Source organism: Carassius auratus, chromosome 23, assembly GCF_003368295.1.
Source record: "Carassius auratus strain Wakin chromosome 23, ASM336829v1, whole genome shotgun sequence".
Taxonomy (NCBI): Eukaryota; Metazoa; Chordata; class Actinopteri; order Cypriniformes; family Cyprinidae; genus Carassius; species Carassius auratus.
Window position 1 is genome coordinate 4,896,282 of NC_039265.1, and position 13,567 is coordinate 4,909,848.

Here is a 13,567-nt window from a genome sequence, read left to right on the forward strand (position 1 = left end):
TACGCACAGACGCTCCCTCATGCAAATTCAACAGTGCCCACGGGAAAAACCAGCAAATCCTTTACATGAACTGGACACTCGGTTTAAACACAGCTCTGGTACACAAAATGATTTTTAAACGAGCTAATAGCTAAAAACAATCAGAGAAAAATATCTTAAATTAGTAAAGACAATAATAGTTGCAACAGCTAAAATATAACATTTCAGCATGTAGCCTATTATAAAGTATATTATGTATTATATACTGTAATATGTATGTGTGTGTGTTTGGATAAAGCATATATTTTGCTGAATCTTATATAATTCTAATAATATAATATGAAATGATATAAGCAAACCAGCAGACGTTTTAAGAAAACTAGTGAATAAAAAAGTTGACAAAAACATGTCATAAATTGACACTCTGATGACACAATTAAAATGTATTTTACAACATACATTTAATATTAAAAAATATTAACTCTCTCTCTCTCTCTCTCTCTCTCTCTGTGTGTGTGTGTGTGTGTGTGTTTGTATAATGAAAAATAACTATAACAGTTTTCTATTAACAAGTATGTGTATAAATATAACTGACAGCAACATGATAGCATATATTTATGTGGATGTGTGTGTGTATGTGTGTGTGTGTGTGTGTGTGTGTGTGTTTACAGGTGTACAAAACTGACACAAATTGAATTATTGTATTATTATTTTTTTTGTATTTTAAATACAATTATTTTTTAATTTATTTGTTTGAGTTTGAGTCGAGATCAAATTGACCTGTATTCCACTTGTCTTAGTACGCTAAGCATCTTTACTCTAATAAGGTGGGCATGTTGCTCTCTGTACATTAATAATTGACCTGGAGGCTTCATGGCTGTATGAGTTCAGCCGGAGCTGTCCAGGGTTTGATGGTGAATGCGAGCGTTTATGTTGCCTCATTTCCTGTATTTGACTCTCAGTCGAGAGAGAGAGAGAGAGAAAGAGAGAGAGAGCTAGAGACACACACACACAGAGGGGGAGGCTGGTTCCTGATACCGAGACACGGAAAAGCAGGGGAGGGAGAATCAGAAAAAGACGAGCGTGGAGAGAGGGAGACAGCGAGCAGGGGAATTACACTGACCGACACACACGCGTCTCCCAGCTGACTGCTGACATTGTTGACGTGCTCACTCTCTCAAACCTGTCACGAGCGAAATACTGGAGCTCCGACGCATCGACATCGCGCGCCCCCAGAACTCATGGGTTAACAGGTATGCCTCTCTCACCTTTCCACACTCTCTCTAACAGCACTTCCTCCCTCCTGACCACCGCACAGGCTTCAGTCTCAGCGCTTTTACACTCATACTCGACTTGTCATCTATCTGGATGTATGACAGAGTCATGAGCTCGCGCCTCAGCACAGGTATTCAGGTAAGTTGTGTGTTTCCCCAGTGCCGGTGCGTTTGTGTTCTTTTACACGTCACTGGAGTAGACTGCGTGACAGCAACCTGTTTGACGTCTCCAGGTGAGAACATGTTCATGACAGATGATGCACGCGCTGCGAACAGCTGTCAGATGTGCAGTCATTCATTCAGGATAGAGTTTTATTGGAGTGATGGGAGACTTTCTTTTTTGTCTTGTCAACCTTTTGAACGCGCTGATTACGCTTTACTTCAAATTTGACCAGGAACTTAATAGCCTACTATTCACATTATAATATTTGCTCTAAGTTTTAATCCTAACATCATGTCGTTTGGGGGTCAGTGCATGTGGCGGTGGTATATAAATGAAAGGCTCAGCTTTGGCAAGGGTTTAACCCCACTCTCTCCTCCCCTCATTTAACCTCCAAAAGGGGAATTTCTCCAGCTGGAAATTTTTGCTGCGTCAACACCCTAAACCTACTACCAGAAAATGGAAGGGGATCTTTTTGTTTGTTTTGTTTTTTGGACTCACTTTAATATTATTTTATGTCCTGTATTACTGAATCCATGGACTCGGCGCCTAACACTTCCGTCAACTTGAGGGGAGCGGAGTATATTCGGTGTTCGCTGAGGGAAGCGTTAGGCGACACAAGCGCTGCTCTTCGGGTTATTGTCTCTTTTTTCCCCTCGTCTGCCCCCTTAAAGCTGGTCAGTTCCGTCTTCCTCCATTTTCTCCTCGCTCACGGGTTGGTTTTAAGGGGAGCGACCCCACTTGTTTGACTCGCCGACGGCGGAACATCAGCGGCTTTACACATAAACGTCAACAATGAATTCGAACGCGCGTCTTTGAATTGATACATTTGAGTCGAGCGTTACGCGCCACAATGTATCATTCAGCGCGCCTGTCAAAAGAATATAACACTCTCTATTGATTATTATGACGCCTGTTCGCGGCGTGTCGGCTCTTGTTTGCTACAGGTGCACCCCATTCTGATTGGTTAGTTGGACATATATGTAACTGTTCAGGCAAAAATGTCGAATTCAGACTGTCAAAAACAATAAATGATACTTATCAGCGCATTTATGTGTGAAATTAACCGCGTTAGTTTAACTTATATTACTACATATACGTGGGTAAATAATGGGAGCCGTCACGCTTTTTAAAATTACATTGATGTATTTATGGCATTATTACTGTCTGCAGAGCAAAAATGAGTCAGTTGAGCAGAAGAACTGGTTATGTAAGGAACTGTCCTCATGCCCATCTACACAGAATGAAGCCAGTGGAAACATGACAACTTCCTTTTTAGGTTTTCTCCACCTACAGACTAGTATCTGACTGTCATGACATCCATTTGAATTGAATTATGAGTTAATTAGCATTACCAGTAGCATTATTTCTACGATTGTAGTAGATGCATAGATTGTAATGCGTCTTGATGTTAGTGGTGTGTGTGTGTGATTGTGTGTGTGTGACGATGCTGGCAGGTGTCTGTTGTAGCAGAACAGCCAGTCCACCCTTATCTCTCTCCAGGGATGGAAAACAGTCATTTTAAGGTAGCCTATACTCATTATATTACAACATGTGCTGGACTTGTTCCTGACCAAACCAGGGCGATAGAATCTCATATGGCCTTTTTATCTGTTAGATACTACAATAGTTTCAAACTGTTATTGAGCACTAGTTAAGCACTAGTCCATGGTCTTTTACATGACTATAAAGTGTGTAGATACTCCACAGAATTATAATGTGAAGCACCATCTAACTTTTATTCTTGCATGTAAAAGCGATTGTGTTCCTACGGCTCGTCTGGTAAAGCATGATGCTAACAGCTCCATGGGTTTGATTCCCATTTAGCACACAAACTTATAGAAATATACCTTCATAAATATACTTTTTAAGGCACTTTAGATAAAAGCATCTGCCAAATATATAAATGATAGTTCTTCAATGCACACGCACTGTATTTGTGTATTCTGTACTCATTCTAGAGGGCAGTGTTGGTGTTGCGTGTCAGAGTCGTGTCCAGGTGTTTATGTTTAATGGAGAATCTGTGTGTTTGTGTGTAAGAGGGAGAACATTTTAGGCAGGAGGGGGGCACTGGTCCCCTATGCATATTGACTTCCTCACAGGTGTGGCTGTATTGTGTCAACAGAAAGCAGGGAGGGGAACTGGTTCCTTCTGCATGGGGTAAAGGGAAGAGAGGGGCTGAAATAAGAGTAAAGATAGCACTGTGTTCTAGGAACTGCTTTAATGAAGTCGAAATATCATACCTGTCCTCACTCAGCACTGGAGAAGCTGTTAAAAGAATATTAGACACAAGTTAAACTCTATTGTTGGTTTGATGTCGATCACCAAAGATAATAATTTAACAAAGCCTTCTGAGACGATCACGAGTGGCAGTAACTTTTATTCCTTTATTTTATTTATTATGATTACTTAAGACTTATTTTTGTATGGTTCCTTTGCACAATACTATGTAATGACCTCTAAACACAAATGCCACAAAACAATAATTGTGACATTTGCACCGAATAACTCATAAGCTCCATATGTTTGACTTTTTTGATGGGGGAAACGTACTCCGTAGCAAACTTGGTACAGCATTACATTGAGTCCCATGAAAAAATACGAACTGATAAAAGAGCTCAAAGACTCTACTAAAGCATACTAAAATGGCATGTTTTATGCTTCAGAAAATGCCATTTTATCTCACATTTGCTTTTGTTCACGCTATTGAGAAGGTTTAGGGGCTGGTTTAGTGCAGATGGTGTCTTATAGTCAAGCGCAATAGAACATTAAGTTGCAATTTTTTCCTGAAGTATTACCACAGCCATATTTTTCAAGTAAGCCTGAGTTGGACTTATCATGAGTCAGTGCTTAAAACAAACAAACAAACAAAACAACAAATGCATGTCCCATAGACTTCCACAAATTGGAAAGTTTCTATTGAAATCGAGAGCATAGAAGTTTCCAAAAGAACTGAACATGTATTTAACCCTAGATATTCTTTTAATGTGCTGAATTATTATATATTATTTTATGTTTTCCCACTTTATATGAGGGAGTCCACCATGTTGGAGTTTGTTGGAGTTGTTTTTACTGCTATAATGTTTAAGCATACATGTTTAACGTGTCTGTGGATGTGTGAGTGTATCTTGAGGGAGGTTCAGGCAGTTAGCTGAACAAGAAAGTGCAGTGCGGTGTTTATTCAGGGTGGTTGCGGTTGTTAATCTGAACATTTGCACAGAACGGCACGATATGGGGGAGGAGGTGGCTGATGGTGCAGAGGGATAGAGAAACAGATAAAGAGGGGTAGTTCAGCTGGCCTTGTGTGTGTGTGTGTGTGTGTGTTGATGGAGAACGGGTGCTGATGTGTGGGGTGGGGGTGACACGACACACAGCTGAGTGTGTGTGTGTGTGTGGGTGGAGTGTGTGGAAGATGGCTTCTCTCCCCGGGCTGTGGGCTGTGTTGTGTGGGTAACAGGTTAGAAAGCATGAACCTGCTGCAGCACTGGAGACCTGTTTCTCCCCCTCACTTTAAAGACCACACAAAGCCCGATATTCTATTCATCAGCTTGGAAACACGCTGCACGTTAAACATCTGTACAGTGTGTGTCTCGTATGTTTAATATTTAAAGCTAAACACAAACATGACTGTTCAACACACAATTGTTGCGTTTGAATTTTTTAGTTTATTTTTACACCCTCACACCAGATGTGCAATCAAACTCGTCCCTTACCAAAAAACTAGGAGTTCTTTTGTGTGAGCGGGGATGCATACAGGTGCGCTTCACTCCCTAGAGCTGTCTCTAGGCCTGTGTGTGTGTGTGTGTGGAGTGACAGCTGTGCTCATCAGCCACTTAGATGTGTTCATCCCCCTAGATTAGGCGCTCGGTGTGTGGGTTAACCCGGAGCCCGACCTCCCTGGAACTGCCCCACAAAGACCTGTGTCCTCAGGTGCCTTGTGAATATTTCAGTGGGGGCTCTCAGGCTGTGTGGAAAGCCCTGAGGGAGAAACCGAGTGGAAAAAAAGCCCCTAGAAATGAGATAGCATACCCTGGGCAAGCGCTTAGCAGTGGGCTTTACACTCCTAGGCTGAAAAAGAGGATGTGGTTGTGAGGTTTTTGTTTCTGTTTTTTCCTCTTCTTTTTCTCCTTGCGCTCTCTCGGATTGTCCCTCTTGTGTGACCGGTCATTCTCTCTTTCTCTGTCTGCTGGTGAAATTCAGTCCAAGCTTGGTGGTTCGTAAATCGTTGCGTATTCCTGTTTTTGGATATGGATACAACACCCCCGCCCCTGTCACACTCGGTCGTTTCTGGCTTACTTTCTGACCACACGTGGTCTTAAATACAGGATGTTTACTCACGGGGAGGTATGCTAACCCCACCAGTTAAAACCATACTTGTCTTCATCCTCTTCAGCCTCTTTAACGTGGAGATTATGGGTTTTAGAGTAAGTAGACTTTATCTAATGTACATCCCTGCTTTAGCTTCAAATGCGAGTGTTAAATGAAGTGTCAAATATTGTAAATATGGCATGTGTTTGTGACGGTTACTAACTTTTCTAATGTCACACATTCGTGCTTTGAGGACAGTGTGACGTCACACTCAAACCGAGAGATTCGGGTGACCCAGAGAGACACGCTCATTCATATTTACACAAACTGCTATTCAAAATGTCTCTTTGAGCACATGGCATCTTCATTTTATTTCACAGTAATCTAAATGATCACAAGTATGATGAGGGTTGCCAGATCTGCATTGACCAATGTAGCTTAAAAAATAACCCAAATGACTTTGCTAGTTCAAAAATTGGCCCCAAAATCTAAATTCTAATTTTCAACAATTTGAAAATAAAATATTTACACTTTTAAGAACTTGTTCTGATGCAACTCTTCTCCTTCTTGGTGCTTGTCATGTATTTCTGTATACAGACTGACTAACAACCATCTAGCACAGTTTTATCAGTAGAAGAATATAAATTGGTAGATAATACTTCAGGACAAGCTATACAGACAGATATAATGTATGCAATGTCAAACCATTAGCCCCCCCCCCCCAAAAAAAAACCCATTACCCACAGCAATTGCTAAAAGTAGCCAAATTACGTAGGAAAACTGAGGACTTGGCAACCCTGATTATGATACAAGTTTCCAGTATAGATTGCCACATAATGTCACAGCACAATATTCATTCAATCTCAATGGATTATGCATTCTTTGCATGCATGCACATGTATTTTCCCTCACGTTTCATGTGTTCAGGGTATGTGACAAGGTTAAAGTTTCATTTTCAGACTTGTAAAACACTTGTAAGCTGGTAAAGTTTGCACTGATATGTATTGTAGTAATTTGGTTCACAACTGAATTGTTAGACTTTTATTTGCAGCTCACTCATAGTACACTCAAGTCCAATGGTTTGTGATGAATGCTAATTTGGACATCACAATTACCTCAGTTCTCATATAGATTTGATCAAATCCCTATATTTAATCGTGCGATTGAATCCTACCTAGCAACACCCTGGCTAGCAACATGGTTTTTACACGGCGAAACAGCTTGAAATCTCAGCTTTTGAAATTGTCTTGAGGATCATTTGAGGAGACATATGTGAGATTACTGGGGTCTTTTCTCTGGAGAAACGCCTGAGGAGCAGCTGAAGTGTGTAATTTCTGCGCCAACTACAACTGCAAAACTAATTTTCAAACTATTTTCATCCACATTAATGTTCCATGGTTTGGACAAACAGATAGTCCCGCCATGCAACTGGTTGAGTCCGTGTTGCTGTGTCAGTCTGGTCGAGATCTTCAAACAAATAGAGTCAAGGAGTAGCAATTGAGATATGACAAAAGTAATAGCGCAAACGAAGAAAACGGGTTTATTTTAGTGCTCAGTTTTGGACAGGAAGACTATTACCATTTAAAAGCGTTCTCAGGTGAATTCGGTGGACATTGGGTTGTCCACTTTCCATAGCCCTTTTGTCTGTCTCTTAAAACCTCTTGTTTATTTTTCAGAGGATGGTTTAGTCTGTCTCTATACTTTTCATCCCATCTTGTCTGCCAAGAGCTAACCATTAAGGGAGGGTGGAGACACTCCCAGCGCTAACACATTTACCCCACAATACCACAGAACGCTTTTCCTCCTCGCTGTGAATTTCAGAAAGCCATTGCAATCATTGTTAGGACGAAGGTTTCCATTCGTCAACACCGTCTAGATCTGTGTCTAAATGCGAGCTTTGAAAATTCCCAAACCAAAAGTCAAAGTTGGTTTAAGTTGTGGTGGTGCATTTGGCTCATGTTCCCAAATCCCCCTCTGCAGTGTCACTCAGATCCGTACTGCCTCATTGTTTTTTATACAGTAGATATGTTACGGACATTGGAAGGCCTCTGTTTTTCCAAATGTATTGTGTGATGTGGCGATCTGCATTAGTCCATTATCAAGGGTCGGTGTGATCCTGAGAGGAGTTCATCGCCAAGTGCTAAAGTGCCGTTAACAGGGCCTGTTTAACATTCAGCACTTCCCCCTCAACTTACAATTATTCCTCTGCTCTTGCTATTAGCGTGTAGCGTTTGTCTGCGTGCTTTTAATTGAACTGATTTAGCGTATGCCAGATCAACTAGTTTTTGTTAATTAGTTCTGTCTTAAAAGTGCCATCAGAACATGAAATATTCATCACGGTGAAGAGGTACATTTGTGGCGGACGGATGAGTGTCTCGTATGGGGAAACTCTCAAACCTGATGGAAGTGATTGCGCGGGCAGGAACCTGGGACTGCCGCTTTCGCTGTCATTTTCAGTCAGTTGTCAGAGTGCTTCAATAACAACTTGGATTTGCACACTGTGACGATATGCAAAAAGTGCAGTCGGATTAATGTACAGCAACACCCTTGTTGTCACTTTGATGGATGATGTGAGTCAGTTATGGACCGTGTCCTTCAGGCTTGACTCCTTGATCGCCAGATCTGCATCCAGCCCTCCCCAGTCCAGTGTGTTCTTGATTGGTAATCCTGGAAAAGGGGTGTTGGAAGTTGTACAGCTGTGCCCTCCGTGGCCCTATTTCTCTTTTCTTCCTAGATTAAATAAAGGCCTGATCTCACTCTGGTTCCTGCTCTCTGAGTCCGAACAGCAGGTGCCAGGTGAGCGTGCAGCAGTGCCAAGCTGCATGAGAAAGTGTGTGTGCTGCAGTTGTTAGGGACGAATGGGTTAGCTGTGAACACTGTCACACACTCTGCCTTTACTTATCTTTATTGTTTTCTGAAATTTTCAGACCTCCTAGCACCCTCTAGCAGCTTTCATTGACATGTCGGTTTGTTCATTTATTCATTACTTGCTTACTTATCTACTTACTCCTTTTTATTTTTGTTAAATGACATAAGAAAGTTTAGGGTTAAGTTAAGATACCATATATTAGTCTTGCTTTACAAGATCAGTTTAAATCAGATGAAAAAGTATGTAAGACTGAAATAAGGTTTTACATTTTTAAGTTTATTCTCTAGTTTTAATTACAAATCAAATAATATTTAGTGAACTTTATTATTGGGAATTTTTTTGTATTCTATTCCATTCTGAATTTACCAGACCTCATAGCACCCTCTGGCAGCCCCCACCGACTTCATCATTTGCAAAAAGTGTGTGTGCGTGTGTGTGTGTGTGTGTGTGTGTGTGTGTTAATTCATGGTGTTTCTGGACATTTTTATTTTTGAATAATAAAGTGAGAAGGTTTAGGGTAAGTAAAGGTACTGCCCCTTCTTAATCTATATATTTTTTTATCTTGTTTTTCAGTATAAATATCTGAACATATCTAAAATTCCATTTTAGTCATACATCTAATAGCTTTATTCTTGGGAATTGTCTATTTTATTTTATTTTATTTTATTTTATTACATTACATTACATTACCCTTTGTTTTAATTTGCAAAAGTATAGTGTTTTCTTTAGAAGAAAAATTATGTAAAACTGAATTAAGGTGTTAAATTTTTAATTTTATCTTCAAATTTTAATTACAAATGTATTAATATTTAGTGAGTTTTATTCATTGATTGTAATGTTTAATTTTTATGTAATATTTATTAATTTTAATTATTATATATTATGTATTATTATTATTATATTATTATATTTAATTATTATAATTATTTATTTTAAAACAAAAATGTCCCTCTCTCTGAACCTTTCTGACCTCCTCACCCTTTGGCAGTCCCCACCAACTTCATCATTTGCAAAAAGTGTGGGGTTTTTATTTATTCATGATTCAAAACACAAGGTGCCACCGCAGTATTTAATGGGCCTTCTTACTTACTTAAAACGAAAATGCGAGGAAAGGAAAGCAGTGAAGGTCCTCTCCCCCTCCCGTCCCCCCCAAGGGGCTGATCAGAGAAAGTGTTGGTTGGACACTCGATACCGCCACCTCACAACGTGGGAATGTGTGACTTTCTTTAAAATTAGGTTTGTGAGGTGGGCGGTGATCACCAGAGCAACACGCTAGCCCTGCTATTCCTCCACGCAGCGTGCTGCAGCTTATACATCGACTCAGCTTATACATAACACTTTGTCAATCGGGCGACAGGTGACACCCGAGCCGTTCGATGCAATTGTGTGATGAAATGTACAAGAGAAGACAGACGGACAGTACGGGACAGGAGCGAAGCGTCTGGTGACAGGGTAGACTCTTGGACACACTCGTGGTTACCATGGCAACACAAGCCTGGGTAAAAACACTGGCTATTGTTAAGCTGAACTCGATTATCAAATATGAAACAGAAGAAGCTCTTAGAGATGATGAATTATTTAGTAGCGTCATATCATCCTTGAGGAAGTTGATACGTAATGTTTTATGGGTTAATGTAAAATGCATTAAGATCTGTTGTACGATCCGCTAATCTCCTGGACTCTCATTCTCCGTCTTTCCCTTCTGTCTTTTCTCGTGTTGTGATTACTAATTGTCAAACCAACTAAGTATAGCGACAGTTGTGTTTCTCTTCATTTTCTCCCCCCAGTCCTCAGCAGACAGAAGACAAAGGTGTGAAAATGAAACACTGATCGCTGGACTAGTGTTCAGTGATAAAGATGAGACGTAAATGTCTGAACATACCTCTAAAACAAGACCTGTTTGCTGTAAATGAAACATGTTGGAAGATTGAATAGTTTTAATCATAAATCATATCAAATTTAGTGAGCTTTATTTTTTATAGAAGAAAAATAATTAGCTAGAGGTGTGATAGAATAATGTGCTTAATTTAAGATATGTTGACAAACAACAACAACAAAAATAAATAAAAAATACTGACAATTCCTTTTTTAATCTTTCAACACTAAAGTGCATTGATTGAATTTAGACTGATTTTTGTTTTTCTAGTTTAAATCACAAATTGGATAACATTTAGTAAGCTTTATTAAAAAAAGAAAAGAAAAATAATTAGCTAGAGATGTGGAAAAAAATATGTTTAAGATTTGTTAAAAAAATATCTTTAATTTATGGACCTTTGTTTAATCCTTAGACATTTTTGCTTGAAAAAAATATTATAAAAAACAAATACTAATTAAGAAAATTACTGTTTTTTAGCTTCAACAATGTGAATGTTCTTTGTTCTTTGAAAGCTTTTAGTTTATTAAACATCAAATTATACTCTTAAATGTGTAATTCTAAATTTAAATGTCACCCTTTCTTTTACGTACCAATTTATAAGACCAATGACATGAATTGGGGGCGGAGCTATGTGTTATTTGACCAATGGCAGATGGGTTTGAAGTGTAGTTACTTTCTTTTTTTTTCTTTTCTTTTTTTTTTTTGGATGTTAGTTGCAGAAAAGTCCCACACCTACTGTAAGACAGAGAGAGATCAAAATGCTACTTTTGAACAGCGATTTGAAGAGGGGCAAGGTTTCATTAATAATATCTCTTATATTAATTTCTCTCAAGGATTCAGGGATTCAAAGCATTTATTGACATATACCCAGTGAGGAAAACAAGTTTCCCCGAGCAATGAAATTTTTACTTTGCTTTCCAAAATGAATGCCAGGCCTGTACACACACTTACACAAACTATTCACAATCTAATCTATACACACATACATGCATACAATCTAAGAAACTATGCTGCAGTAGTAGAAATATGAAAATAGAGCTATAGACTATGTATCTAAATATGCGAGAATAGAGTAGGACTATAGAATGTGAAAAATAGAAATAGACTATGTATATATATATATATATATATATATATATATATATATATATATATATATATATATATTATACCTGTTTAGGAGTCTTAGCTGAAGGGAAGAAGGAGTTTACACTCCTGTACCTCTGTCCTGAGGGTAGGGGTGTGAACAGTGTGTGTTGGGTGGGGTGTTTAATGATGGATGCAGCTCTTCTGTGGACTCTGCGATGGTAAATGTCCTGCAGAGAGGGCAGTGGATGCTGATGATTTTCTCTGCAGACGTTTGCGGTCCCTTACTGTAGTGCTGCCGTACCACGCAGTGAAGCAGCTGGTCAACTACACATCTGTAGAAGCTGTGGACGATCTTGGGTGACATGTCAAACTTCCTCAGCCTCTTCAGGACGTCCAGTCACTGTTGTGTCTTCTTAAGCAGCTGGGTGGTGTTGAGTGTCCAGGTGAGGTCCTCCCTGATGTGGACCCCCAGGTATTTAAAGCTGCTCACCCTCCCCACTTCAAGCTCTCGGATAAACAGTGGCTTGAGGAAAAAGAGTTTGCACAGTCCTCTTTTCCCTCAAGTCCACCCTCCTCTGCAGTTTCTTTCTTTCACCGTCTATCTGTCTGTGTCCCCTGCCACCCCCTCCTGTTCTCTCCCCGTCAGTTTAGTGTTTGGCGAGCTGTTAGTTAGGGGTTATCCAGTACGGATGATTTTCAGAAGGATGCCCATGTTCTGTTGACAGCCCAGCAGTCACGCTACAGACACCCCCTCCTTTCTGTCCACCTGCACCTCTCTCTCTCTCTCTCTCTCTCTCTCTGAGTCATTGACAGCAGCCAGTGTTCCTGATTATGACAATTAGTTTCCTGACAGACACCTTGTGCCAGGACATGTGTGTGTGTTTGTGGTAGTTTTAATCTGAAATTTGAAAAACACATCTATCTATCTATCAGTCTGTCTGTCTGTATGACTAACTGTCTATCATTCTGTGGATCATTTTATCTACACTGAAAAAAAACATTCATTTTATTTTCAAAAACAGTAAGTGGTTGCAATTAATTTATTTTAGCTACATTTTAATAAACAAATTTAGTTGACTAACCTATTATTTTTAAATGTCGCTAAAATAAATTGTTTGCAACCACATACTTTAATAAAAATGTAGTATAATTGTTTTTTTTCGCAGTGTAAATGTGTATTTGTGCCTGCTTAATGGTGGACAGTGGTGATGAAACTAAATTACGTCTGCACAAAAAAAAATACAACACAAAAAAATATTTTATTAAGTTTAAAAATCATTCAAGCGAATCATTCGGTGAAGTTTGCATTCGTGGACCTTATCTGGCGGTGATGAGCCTTCCTGTTGTGATAATGGCTTGTCACAGCATGGTGTGTGAGGTTGTGTGTTGGTGTGTGTGCACAGGAGTGTGTGCTTACAGGAACGCCATGCCTCAGTGCAGCGTGACAACGCCGGTTTGTTGTGACACCTCTTACGGCGCGAGCTCCAGGAAGGTGTTAAGGATGAGTCGTCGATTCGTGAGTAGCGGCAGCCGAGCTTCAGGGAGTCATCGGCACACCATTTGGTGGATTTGAAACGATGACTCTGTGTGTGTGTATGTGTGTGTGTGTGTGGTAATGCAAGTGTACACTCATAAAAAAAGCAAAATAAGTGGGAGAAAGAAAGACAGCGAAAGAGAAGGAAGAGGTGGAGATCGTGCTGGAATTTGCCTCCCACTCAGTAACGAGGCTCATCATCAACCTCTCAACCCAGCTCTTGAGAGAGGATGGTCAGATGAAGATGCACAGACTCATTCATTCAATTTAAACGTATTTGCAGTATAACAACACACAGCACATCTACGCAGTTGTTTATGTCAAGACTACACCGCAAACATTGATTTTCATGTAATCCGTGTTTTTTCTTCTTGTTTTCCAGTATAAAACGTTTACTTGAGAAGCTAAATAATTAGGGATGTTACCATGTCAATTATTTAGTACCTTAATTAAAGGTATCTAACTGATTTTGTTTAAA

At 39.6% G+C, this 13,567-nt stretch overlaps 1 protein-coding gene across 2 annotated transcripts in view; it reads left to right on the forward strand.

Annotated features, from left to right (window-relative positions):
- The first annotated feature begins 1,253 nt into the window (after positions 1-1,253).
- The window catches only part of zbtb46 (zinc finger and BTB domain containing 46), a 78,172-nt gene continuing 65,858 nt past the window's right edge, over positions 1,254-13,567 (forward strand). The window contains exon 1 of one of the 2 annotated variants that reach the window (XM_026199347.1): positions 1,254-1,392. The gene's annotated coding sequence lies outside the window, so the exon portion shown is untranslated. Of the gene's footprint in view, positions 1,393-4,747; positions 5,838-13,567 lie in introns of those variants that run through there. The other variant, XM_026199348.1, reaches the window with a different exon arrangement.